Raw genomic sequence first — 11,334 nt, 5'->3', positions numbered from 1 at the left:
ATGAGATTCTCTGCCCCAATCACACAGTCAGAGATGGTCTGGGGAGGAAGAAATCCCGGCTTCACATGTGCTGCGTACCCAGGCGTGTTGAGAATGGCAGAAAGACAGCTGCTCTGATTTAGCCAGGCATGGGTGTCTGTAATGGTAGATAGCTCTGCTGCTCTGTGTTGGATGTGGTGGCTATGAATGGGTGCTGTGATGGCAGACATCACTGCGTTGCAGTGCTGGGCAACACCGGGTGCTCGCACTGCAGGAAGCCTGGAGTGATTTCTATCCAGTACTGTTGTTCTACACTGGATCATCGTGACCCAGTGGCATAATGCAAAATAATGGGTCCCCCTGCATATGGATGGATGCACATAAAATGCCGCAAAATTGCCGCTAAATTTCTATATTTGTGCCGCTAAATTTCCATTTCTGTGCCGCTAAATTTGCTAATCCATGCCGCTATATCCTGGGGGGTCTGCTTGCTGGTAAAAAGGAGAACAGAGTTGTATCTATCGACCTGGTAAAACCATAAGCATGTGGCCTATAATCAACAGTAGGCCCAGTGGACTCCCAAGAAACAACAGAATACCCAAACTTGCAACAATCCAAGAGGTTCAAACTGAAAAACTAATCACATTCGATCAGCCTGCAGTGCACAGAGAAGGACTATGCAATAATACCATGGAACTCGTGCCTCTTGAGACACAGATTGAAACAGTTCATCAAGAAACACCAGTCTACAATAATGTGGCATCAGAAAGTGCTACCGAAAGACAGATTGAAAGAACAATCCCAACAATTGACAGAACTGCCTCTGGTGATTTCATCGACTTCGACAACTTTTCCGAGGATCAAAGCAACCCCGAAGTGATGCCAGAAACAAAAATGACTCTTAAAGAAAATACAACAGAACTCCTTCAACTAATCAAAGAATTATATCTTGATACACCGTTGATTGAGCATTGGATTATTTCAGGGGTACTCATACTCCTACTATGACTAATTTTAGTTTTAATTTTAGGAAAGTTTATTACAATTGAATGGACACAGCAAGTTAGAACATCAACCTAGTCCTCAAACCACACAGATCATCCCACGTAAAGAAAAGAGAACTGTCAACAGTAAATGTCACAGCCATTCCAATACCCGGTGGGGTAGTATGGGAGAAAACTGACTGAGATCTATGGTCCGGTTGAGATCCTGAAGTATCCTCATCAACTGAAGGTTTCCTTAAGTGACTTTGTAAAACCTAGTACATTCTCTGATGATTGGGATTTTAACAGTATTAATGACATGATGTCTGATTTAGTAATGTCAGCTAGATTCACAGAACATGATTATTTACAAGGTTCGTCTAGTTATGAACAGTTGTTCTGTTATACACATTATGGCAATCATTATGTGCATAAATCTGCACAGCCTAGAAATGTTTTTAGGTATAATCAATGGGAACATTGTGCTACACCACCTAAAAGCAGTTCTAAAACATTCTTTGAGAAATTCAAGTACTTCTCAGGGTTTAACACCAGTGATGCAGAAACGTTTTATTACAAACTGTTAGATAAAACAGGAATGAAAACAATGCTGACAAACACTAAATTAATATATTCAGAAGCATTTTATGAAAAAATGATGACATTTGGTTTTGATTATTGGAAAAATAACATTGAAACAAAAACCATTTGGGGTACGAAAGAGTGGCAGGTACAAGGCCTAGAAGCACTATTCAGAACCTGCATGATACCAGAACAAATGATGTTTTTAAATGACACAATTCACCAAACATCCTGTCTTGGCCTAGCTAAGATCAAAGACCTAAACAAACCGTCTATTCCAAAGCCAATACCTGAAAATATAACAACAGATATTGAGATAGACGTAACTAAAATTTTAAATTTTAACAGAACACATCCTGATTGGAAAAAGTGGTTAATCTGGCCTACTGACACAAACAACTGTCAAGATAGATTCCTGAACAAAACACAGGGGTTAAAAATGACCAGACAAGACCCTAGATACTCCCAGAGACAACATCCAGGGATAGTAACAACATACAGTGTAGGGAAACTCTGCCTCGAATGGCTAGGATCATCCACACTGGCTGAAATTAAGCAACACTTGTCTTTACTTAAAGAGGGTGCTGATTTGCGCGATTTTATTATGGGACCATGCAAACAGCGTCAAAAGCGCTTCATAGCGACCAGTATCTATGCTGCATACAACGAGGCTTGGAAAGTCACACAAATTGAAACAGCAGAAAAAATACGAGAAATTGATCGTATTAATTTGGAAAAATCACTTTCTGTAGTGGACAATGGGTTAATGACTCTGTCCTCCAGAATATATTCGTTGGACAATATTGTATCCTCTGCCTTTGATATAATAGACAGAGACTTGCTAATGTTACAGCATGGCCAGTCGCAATTACGTTCTATTGTACAATTAGGCTGGACGCTGCAAAATCTTCGTTCAGGCTATGTGCCTTGGCGTTTAATCAACACAACGTCATTGTTTTCCATTTTTAACCTTACTGATAAACAAATCAGCTTGGCACAAAAAGAGCAGACTATACAATCCTGAGCATCGAAAAACTTGAGAGATTACCATTGACAATGTCAGAAAGTCCTGTCATTGAATGGATAGTACACAGAATTATCACTATTCCGATAACAACTTTCCGATTTAAAAAGTGCCTTGAATACATACCTACTGGCCAGTATGAACGATTGGGTAAAGGATATGTTAAGTCAGCATGGAAATTACCTTACATACATTCATGCTATAGTGACAGCGACAAAAATGTATTTCTTAGTGGTGAAAACTGTAAACGTTCACTAAGCGGTATACTTTTGTGCCAGGGTATTAATTTACACGGAGCCTGTGAAGGTAATTCTAACATCCTTTCATGCCACCAGCTTGTCACACCTGCGACGCAGATAGAGCCCTTCTTTATGCAACTCGCGAATGGGAGTTACATTCTAAGAACAGATCAAAGATGTTGTGGCCTTGTGCCAGGAAAAGCCTATCTCGTAAGCGTAACTTCCATGGTCAAATGCTGTATGCAAGCATTGTTCGCGAGCGGGCCTGGAGACATTGAGACTCCCATCTGGCCTCGTCTGCATTTCTCTTCTATACGAATTGATACTTTAAGCAAAATGAAGTCTGTGCTTTCGCAGACAACAGTGCCCATAACGTCATCAAAAGAGACGTATGATCTCCTAGTTGCAAGGACAGCTACGGAGGTTCATGACCTTTTATCAACAAATTGCCCCGTGCATTTCGTAGAAATGTTGAGCCAACTCCTTAACATGTCTAGTGCCACAGGCATCCCAGGCATATTTAAGACGATTTTTACGGGACTGCTAACACCATTTCAAGCAATTCTGGGAATCGTTCCAAATTTTGTCCACTCTGTTTTTGGCGGCATACCCCTATTTTTGGGACTTGTAGCAGGGATTTTATTTTTGACCCTCCTGCTTCGTTATGGCAAGCCACAGCTCAGACATGACTCCTATGGGAATGGAAGAAACAATCCTAGCAGTGCGCTACCGGGACAGAATAACTAGAGTCCTTGGATTGGCCAGGCTGAGAGATCTAAACATGACCTGGTTCCTTTCATTCCGACCGATATGGCAAAACTGCATCTTACCTGTACTACGATGTATGCTATGCGGAGATGAGTGCGTGTTGGACATCTGTCTTGCACTTCCATCAGCAGTACCAATGGATATCGATACTTTGCTAAGTCCGATAACGGCTCACGCATTGTGTTGTCCCCAGCGGCTACCAATCCTGATGACGGCATTCGTTCAGACTCCTGTGCTACGACTAGGTGGTAACAGTGGAGCGAATGACAAAAGCAACATCACCCAGGTACGACCTTCTGTGAGCAGTGCTGATCTAGCTTTTGATGACAGCAATCATTCTCACACCTGCCAAGTTACAGCACTATCGAATTTGGTCGAACTGTCACCTGATTTTGTAGACCAATTCTTTGAGAGCCTGTCTGATATGATGTTCTCACCCGAACAGAAACAATAACCTTAGAGAAGCATTCAGACATACTGCGTTCCCATGAACTCTGAATTCGGCCTTCAGTTTTGAACAACAAAAACTGCTAAAAGCGTTGGAACTCTAATTTCCCCGTTCAAGCAATAATTCTTTTGAATTGAACACTTTTTAATATTCACCTTATTTGGCACAAAAAATTCTTTGCTTAAGGTGAAACTATTCATAGAGAACAATCAATCAATCAATCAAAGACATTTATAGAGCGCACTACTTACCCGTAGGGTCTCAAGGCGCTTGGGGGGTGTGGAAATTTAAGTTTACGAACTGAACATCATCTGCGCCAGCTTGTCACCCACGTATAACCTGCACGGCAGCCATTTTGGGTACCATGGTCTCCCTGTTCACGATCGATCACCAGCTCGCTCCCCTGACCCTGCGAGCGTCCTCCACGCACCCTGGCTGCCTCCTCCCTCACATGCACAAGTCCGCATGACCCTGTCCTTGGGAGTCACGCTCGCGCCTGACCAACACCTCCTTTCCTTTCATGAATACCCCTTTGTTGGTAAACTCTCCCTCTGCGCTTGATTGTCCACGCGGCATGAATACCTCTCCTTTGATGACCCCTTCCACCGAGTCCGATTGTCCACACAGGTCCGAGGCCATCGCCTAAGCCGGGAGATACAGTTTACTGCCCCCTATTGTATGGAGTCGCTCCTCTTCAAAGGGCCCACTATTGATCCTGGCCTCCCCACCCCCTGGGATACGATCAGGCGCACACATCCTAAGAATCGGCGGAACACTCAGCTGCGTGATAGCCCCCTCCTCTTACCAGCAGGTTGAGGACCTCTATTGTGGATGCATGTGAGGGTGGGATTGACACGAGGATTACGGGGATGTCTTTTTCCTTACTTCACAATGTCTTGATTGTAATAAAGAGTGGTCACATGCCATAAACCAGTGTATAAGAGGCCAGGCCTCAGAGAGGCTGTTAGAGCACCTCGAGACGATACCTTGTTGTCTGATCTAATGTGTTCTGCTCCGTCGGAATAAAAACTTCTGTTTCCTGCCTTCAAGTCTCCAGCGCCTGCCTCTTTGTTTGATAACTAGAGTGGTATAGAGGCGGATAACGCCGGGCATCTCTGAAAAAGGTCATCAGCCCTACCCTTTTTCTACAATTGGCGTCCCAAAGCGTGGGGCCCATCAGCGACACGTGGATCCAGTGGGAGAGGTCCCGACGACAGAGTGAACGACTGCAACGATCGGGAGAGCTCCTGTCCGATAGACCCTCGTCTGACAGCCGATCATCCGAACTTCACTAGTTCTGAACAGACCTCTCTCGAGTGATCTACGGTTCTGACTGGGAACCATCAGGAGTGCCGCGAACATCACGAAGAATAGAGGACGATCGGGCGCTGGATTCAGAAGACAGGAAACTGTCCATGCGGTCCGGGTAAGGTCGTGTAAACGCGACAAAATTACGAAATGATTGTTTGATTTGGATAATACTAGTATTACGCTTTGTTGGTTCCTCTGGAGATTCACCGTCTGCAAACGGAGAAACAACAGGCTCTCCCTTTGCAAGCAGTGAAGGATAGGTAATGCAGACTTTTGTCCCCGTTGTAATCCGTCGTGCCTATCTTCCTCCCCCACTATTTTCCCGAACTGTTGTTCGCGGATTGTTGTCTGGAGATTCTCTGTCTGCAAACAGGGAAGAACAGGGTCTCTCTTTGCAGGTAGAGAAAAAGTAGGTAACGCAAACTTTTAACCCGTCGTACCTACTTATTCTCCCCACTGATTGTTTGATTGACCGTACATTAAGTGTTCGGTATTGGTTCTTTTGAGGTATTCACCGCCTGCAAACAACGGAGAATAGAAATATTCTGTCTAGTCTTTGCACGCCGTGATAAGATAGGTAGTGCAGACCTTTGTCCCCGTTGTAACCCGTCATGCCTATCTTCTCCCCACTGATTGGTAGCCTGTTTCGCCCGGACCGCTTATTAGAGATGAACCATCCAGCTTCGCTGGAGGGCACCCCTAATAAGGACATGTTCACTAAGCATGGACTAGTCGCTATAGCTTATACTAAGTTATGGCATAAATACACAAAGAAGAACCCTGAAAGTCAGTGGCCACTGATAGGTTCCTTTGATGATCATAAAATAAAAACATTAGAAATAGCGCTCCAGAAAAATAAGACTACGCCCACTATGCTCGATAGTATCGGCATGTGGCGCAAAGAAACGGAACAACGAAGAAAAAGAGAAGAAGCAAAAATAGGGAAAGAATTACGAAAGGCAGCCCACCTAGCCGCTAAGCAACTAGAAGAAGAAATAAAAGAAAGAAAGGAAGCTACACAAAAACAAGAATCAGGGTCGACAGGTCAATGTCCTGTAAGGACCCCCTCTGCGCTCTACCCTGAATTGCCCTCCAAACAACGGGCGAACGATGAGTTACTGCTAGGTCCCCCAATCATCTACATGCCCCCTCCATATGCCCCCTGCCAACAACACCTGCAAGCCCTGAGTGCGAACGAGAGCGACCTTAGCGCTAGTGCACCAGCCCTCACGGCCTCCGCACCAGCCACATTAACAGCACCGCCAGATGACCCCGAGGCTAGCAAGCAACCACCAGCCAGACCAAATAGGTTGAGCAAAGATGAGCGGGATGGGATTGACAAAATAGCAAAGACACTAGTAGAACGAAAGGAGAGCGAAGAATACACAATGAACATGTATAATTCGCATGCCGACAGCCACAGACGGCATTTCATTTTACGATTCAGCTACCACACCCTGTACGCATATGAGGATAGGTATCAGAGTAAGGGCCCCGCTAAACTGACAACGCTGTATAGAAAGATTGATGTTGGAGATGGGACGGAACGTGATGCGACGGACCTCTTCATGCAAATGCTTGAAGTCTTCCGCCACCTCACGGAACAGAAACCAGAAGTCAAGGTTACAGTCCCTGAAACAACCGAGTCCTCAGTAGAAGTAGCCAACTCTATGATGCCCATCAGAGAGGCGGCCCCTTACTGGGTTCCGCCACGTGGTCAGGGAACAAACGACGTTATTAACCATGAAGATGCAAAAGGGAGGGTTGTGTACAATTGGGTTTACCAACCATGGGACCGACAAGATATCTTAACTTTTAGACAAACTCTGCCCGATTTAAGAAAGAACCCGACAGCATTCTATACCGAATTAGGCACAGCCTTGGGTTCGACGATAATGACTTTAGCGGACATTGACTTGTTTTTCGGGTTATGCCTGCCAGCTGACGTGTGGAAGCAAATCCGGAAGGCTGACCACACGGATCTGTTCGGACATACCTGGAAACAAATCAGTGACCTAGATAGACAACGAGAGCCCGGAAAGAAACCAGTAAAGGACATATTAGAACTCCCAGACAAATTAGTTCAGAAGTTAAAGACACTGATCCCAGAGAAAAAGGTAGATTGGTCGATCGTCACGGCCTGTCGTCAGAAACCCCAGGAAGATGTATCGGAATACTTCTCCCGATTCGAGACAGTGTTCTCCGACTACAGTGGCCAAGACATGACCACCGCAACCGGACAACACCTGTTTGTACAAAATTATGTAAAGGGCCTATCACAAGAGGTCTCCCAAAAGCTGCAGACGAGTGAGAGTAGTTGGGGGGGCCTCCAAACCCGCAGCTATCCTTCAGATGGCTCAGTATTACGAGCACCAGAAGAATGAGAGTGATAGGGCATCCGAGAAAAAGAAGAAAGATTTGAAAGAAAGGGTGATGATAGCTCAGATACAAGGTATAGTGGTCGGACGGGAACCCCACAGGGGGAACTACCAATCGACTACCCCTAGAAATCCACCTCCCAAAGACCACACCCCAACACCCCACATTGGACGTAGAGACATTAGCGAGGACCAATGCGCCTTCTGCAAAGGATTCGGCCATTGGAAATCCCAGTGTCCGGTTCTGTTAGAGATGAACAGTAATAGGGACCCCAAGGACGTAGCGGGTGGGCCAAGAAATAGGGGACAAGGACGAGGGCACACAAACGACACCGACAATGACAGATCAGGGAGATCGAACACATTTGACCGTCCCCGACAGAACCAGTATCAACTATCCGACGGTGAGAATGCCCCCGATTTTGCATAGGACTGCCAGGGGCAAGGGAGGGATCCAGTCGAGCTCTGTGTTGACCAGCAAGGTCCTTACGTCACTGCTAAGGTCCTAGGTACAGAGTCTCCATTTTTGGTAGACACTGGGGCAACACGTAGTGTGTTATCGAAACGACTGATTCCAAGGGCACCCTTGTCTGGCTCACACATTACACCGATAGGCTTCGATGGGACGCCCTCCACTAACCCCCTGTCCGTGCCTATCACCTTTGACCTAGAAAGCAACACCACTGACACAACATTTCTGCTCTCCTCCAACTCCCCTGACGCCATTATGGGCATTGACTTACTGAAGCATTTTCGAGCTACCATTAGGTGTTCCCCAGATGGAGTCCGAGTCATCCTGTACGACAACCCAGGCATGCCCAAATCCTGCCCTGCACGACACATGTGCTCCATAACTGACGCTGATCTGTCCTTGCTCGACACCCTGCCCCCGTACCTATGGGCCAAAAATGACTCTGATGTGGGACGAATGATGATTGACCCCATTCATATAACTGTAAGACAGGACGCCATGCTCCCGAAACTCCCACAGTATCGGATATCGCCCGAGGGCGAGAAGGCACTGGTAGCGATCATTCAGTCTCTGGTAGCGATCATTCAGTCTCTGGTAGATGCAGGAGTGGTCGAAGAAGTGGTTAGCAATGTCTGCAACAGCCCTATCCTACCCATTGTTAAAAAGCAAGTTGAGGGAGATGAGAAAGCGTACCGCTTCATCATCGACCTGCGAGAGATTAACAAAGTGGTTGTACCCCAATACCCCGTAGTCTCAGACATCACCACCATTCTAACCCTCATTCCGTCCACTGCCACCACCTTCACTGTTATTGATCTCAAAAATGCGTTTTTCTCTATCCCCATCCACCCAGACAGCCGTTATCTCTTCGGCTTCACCCTAAAATCCCGCTCGTACCGATTTTGTAGAGCTCCCCAGGGGTACACTGAAAGTCCCAGCATTTACAGCCAGGCCCTCAAAAGACAGCTGGACGCCGTCCAGCTACCAGAAGGAGTGGTGTTGATCCAATATGTCGATGATATCCTTTTGGCGGCCGACACCACCCCACTTGCAATCACAGCCACTATCCAACTCCTGCACTTTCTCGCAGAAAATGGCCACAAAGTCTCCAAAAAGAAATTACAGTTCTGCCAGCCACAAGTGACATACCTAGGCCATCTCCTGTCCAAAGAAGGGAGGAAACTTACGCCCGATCGAATCCAAACCATCCTAGACACCCCCATCCCAAAAACACAAAAGCAAGTCCGCTCTTTGGTTGGCCTTACCTCTTTTTTCAGACAATGGTTACCAAATTTCAGCCTCATTGTAAAACCCCTACTTGCCTTGTTGACCAAAGATGCCCCCTTCCCGCTCCCTTGGACCCCTGAGTGTCAAACATCCTGTAAGGAGTTACGGGATGCCCTCTGTTCAGCACCCGTCCTGGGAACCCCGGATTACTCCAAACCCTTCTCCCTCTTCACCCACGAAAGGGAGGGGTGTGCATTATCTGTCCTAACTCAGTCTATTGGTCCTAAGCAGCGCCCTTGTGCCTACTTCTCTGCCACTCTTGACCCTGTAGCCAGAGCTTTGCCTGCCTGCCTTCGAGCAGTAGCTGCCGCTGCTGTCTCTATCCGTCAGAGCGAGGGAATTGTACTTTCGAACTCCCTCACCGTGTAAGTACCCCATGCGGTCGACACCCTTTTGAACCAAACCAAGACTCAACACCTGACTAGCGCACGACTGACGGGGTACGAATTGACGCTACTTGCACCCCACATCACACTAAAGAGATGCACGACTTTGAATCCTGCCACACTGTTGCCCCTGCCTGAAAATGACCCAGACGTGCCTCCCATACACGACTGTGTAACCCTCACGGACGAACAAACTAGGAGTAGAGTTGACCTCCGAGACACTGCTTTTACAGACCCTGATGGAGAGCTATGGGTAGACGGCTCATGCAACAAACTCCCAGATGGCACCACTTCAGCTGCCTATGCAGTCACGACAGCCCGGACAGTAGTTGAGACAGCCCGCATCACACAACGATCTGCACAGGCAGCGGAGCTGATAGCCCTCACACGAGCATGCATCATAGCCACAGGAACCACCGCGAACGTATATACAGACAGCCAGTATGCCTTCGGGGTGGTTCACCATTTTGGGCTCCTATGGAGGGAAAGGGGATTCCTGACGTCACACGGCACACCCATCCTTCACGGAGATCTGGTTTTTGCTTTGATTGAAGCAGTTCTCCTCCCCAAACGATTAGCAGTGATCAAATGCCAGGCACACAAGAAGGTGACAGACTTAGTCGGACAAGGGAACGCACTGGCCGACATCACTGCACGAACCACAGCTGAGAATAAGACGGTGACACGCATATATGTGACCAGGTCACAAGCAGAGAAATGGACTGACGCTAGGGAAATGATTAGAGACATCCAGTCGGCCAGCACCCCTCACGAACTGACCGAATGGGCACGGGTGGGTTTGAAGGACGATGAGGGCTGCTGGCGGACAAAAGACGCAAACAGATGGCTGCTGCCTGACTCATACCTGATCCCGATACTGACTATGGCACATTCCCCCGCACACATAGGATCTGCACCCATGATCGAACTCATTTCCGAAGTCTGGTACAACGACAAAATCCCCGACTCAGCCAAACGCCTGGTCCAGCAGTGCCTTATCTGTTTACAACATAACCCCGGGAAAGGAACTGTGGTGCCCCGGGGAGGGTTTGGGATCCCCGATCACCCCTTTGAGGTCCTCCAGATGGATTACATCCAGCTAGAGAGATGCCAAGGCTTGAAGTATGTACTAGTCATTGTATGTGCCTTCAGCAAATGGGTAGAGGCCTATCCAACCCGTGACAACACTGCCATGACTATTGCCAAAGTACTACTGAAAGAGTTCTTCCCTCGCTATGGGCTTTGTCGAATTTTATGGAGCGACAATGGCCCCCACTTCATAGCTGAGGTCATCCAACTAATCTTGAAAGGGTTGGGGGTGAAGCAGAGATTTCATGCAGTCTTCCACCCCCAATCCGCCGGTTTGGTGGAGCGACATAATGCCACATTGAAGCTGAAACTGTCAAAAATAGTGGCCACCACTGGACTTAAGTGGCCAGATGCCCTCCCACTGGCATTGCTATCGATGCGCTCCACT

The sequence above is a fragment of the Lissotriton helveticus genome, chromosome 1_1 (genome assembly GCF_964261635.1).
Source record: "Lissotriton helveticus chromosome 1_1, aLisHel1.1, whole genome shotgun sequence".
NCBI classification, from domain to species: Eukaryota; Metazoa; Chordata; class Amphibia; order Caudata; family Salamandridae; genus Lissotriton; species Lissotriton helveticus.
This window is presented reverse-complemented; position numbering follows the sequence as displayed.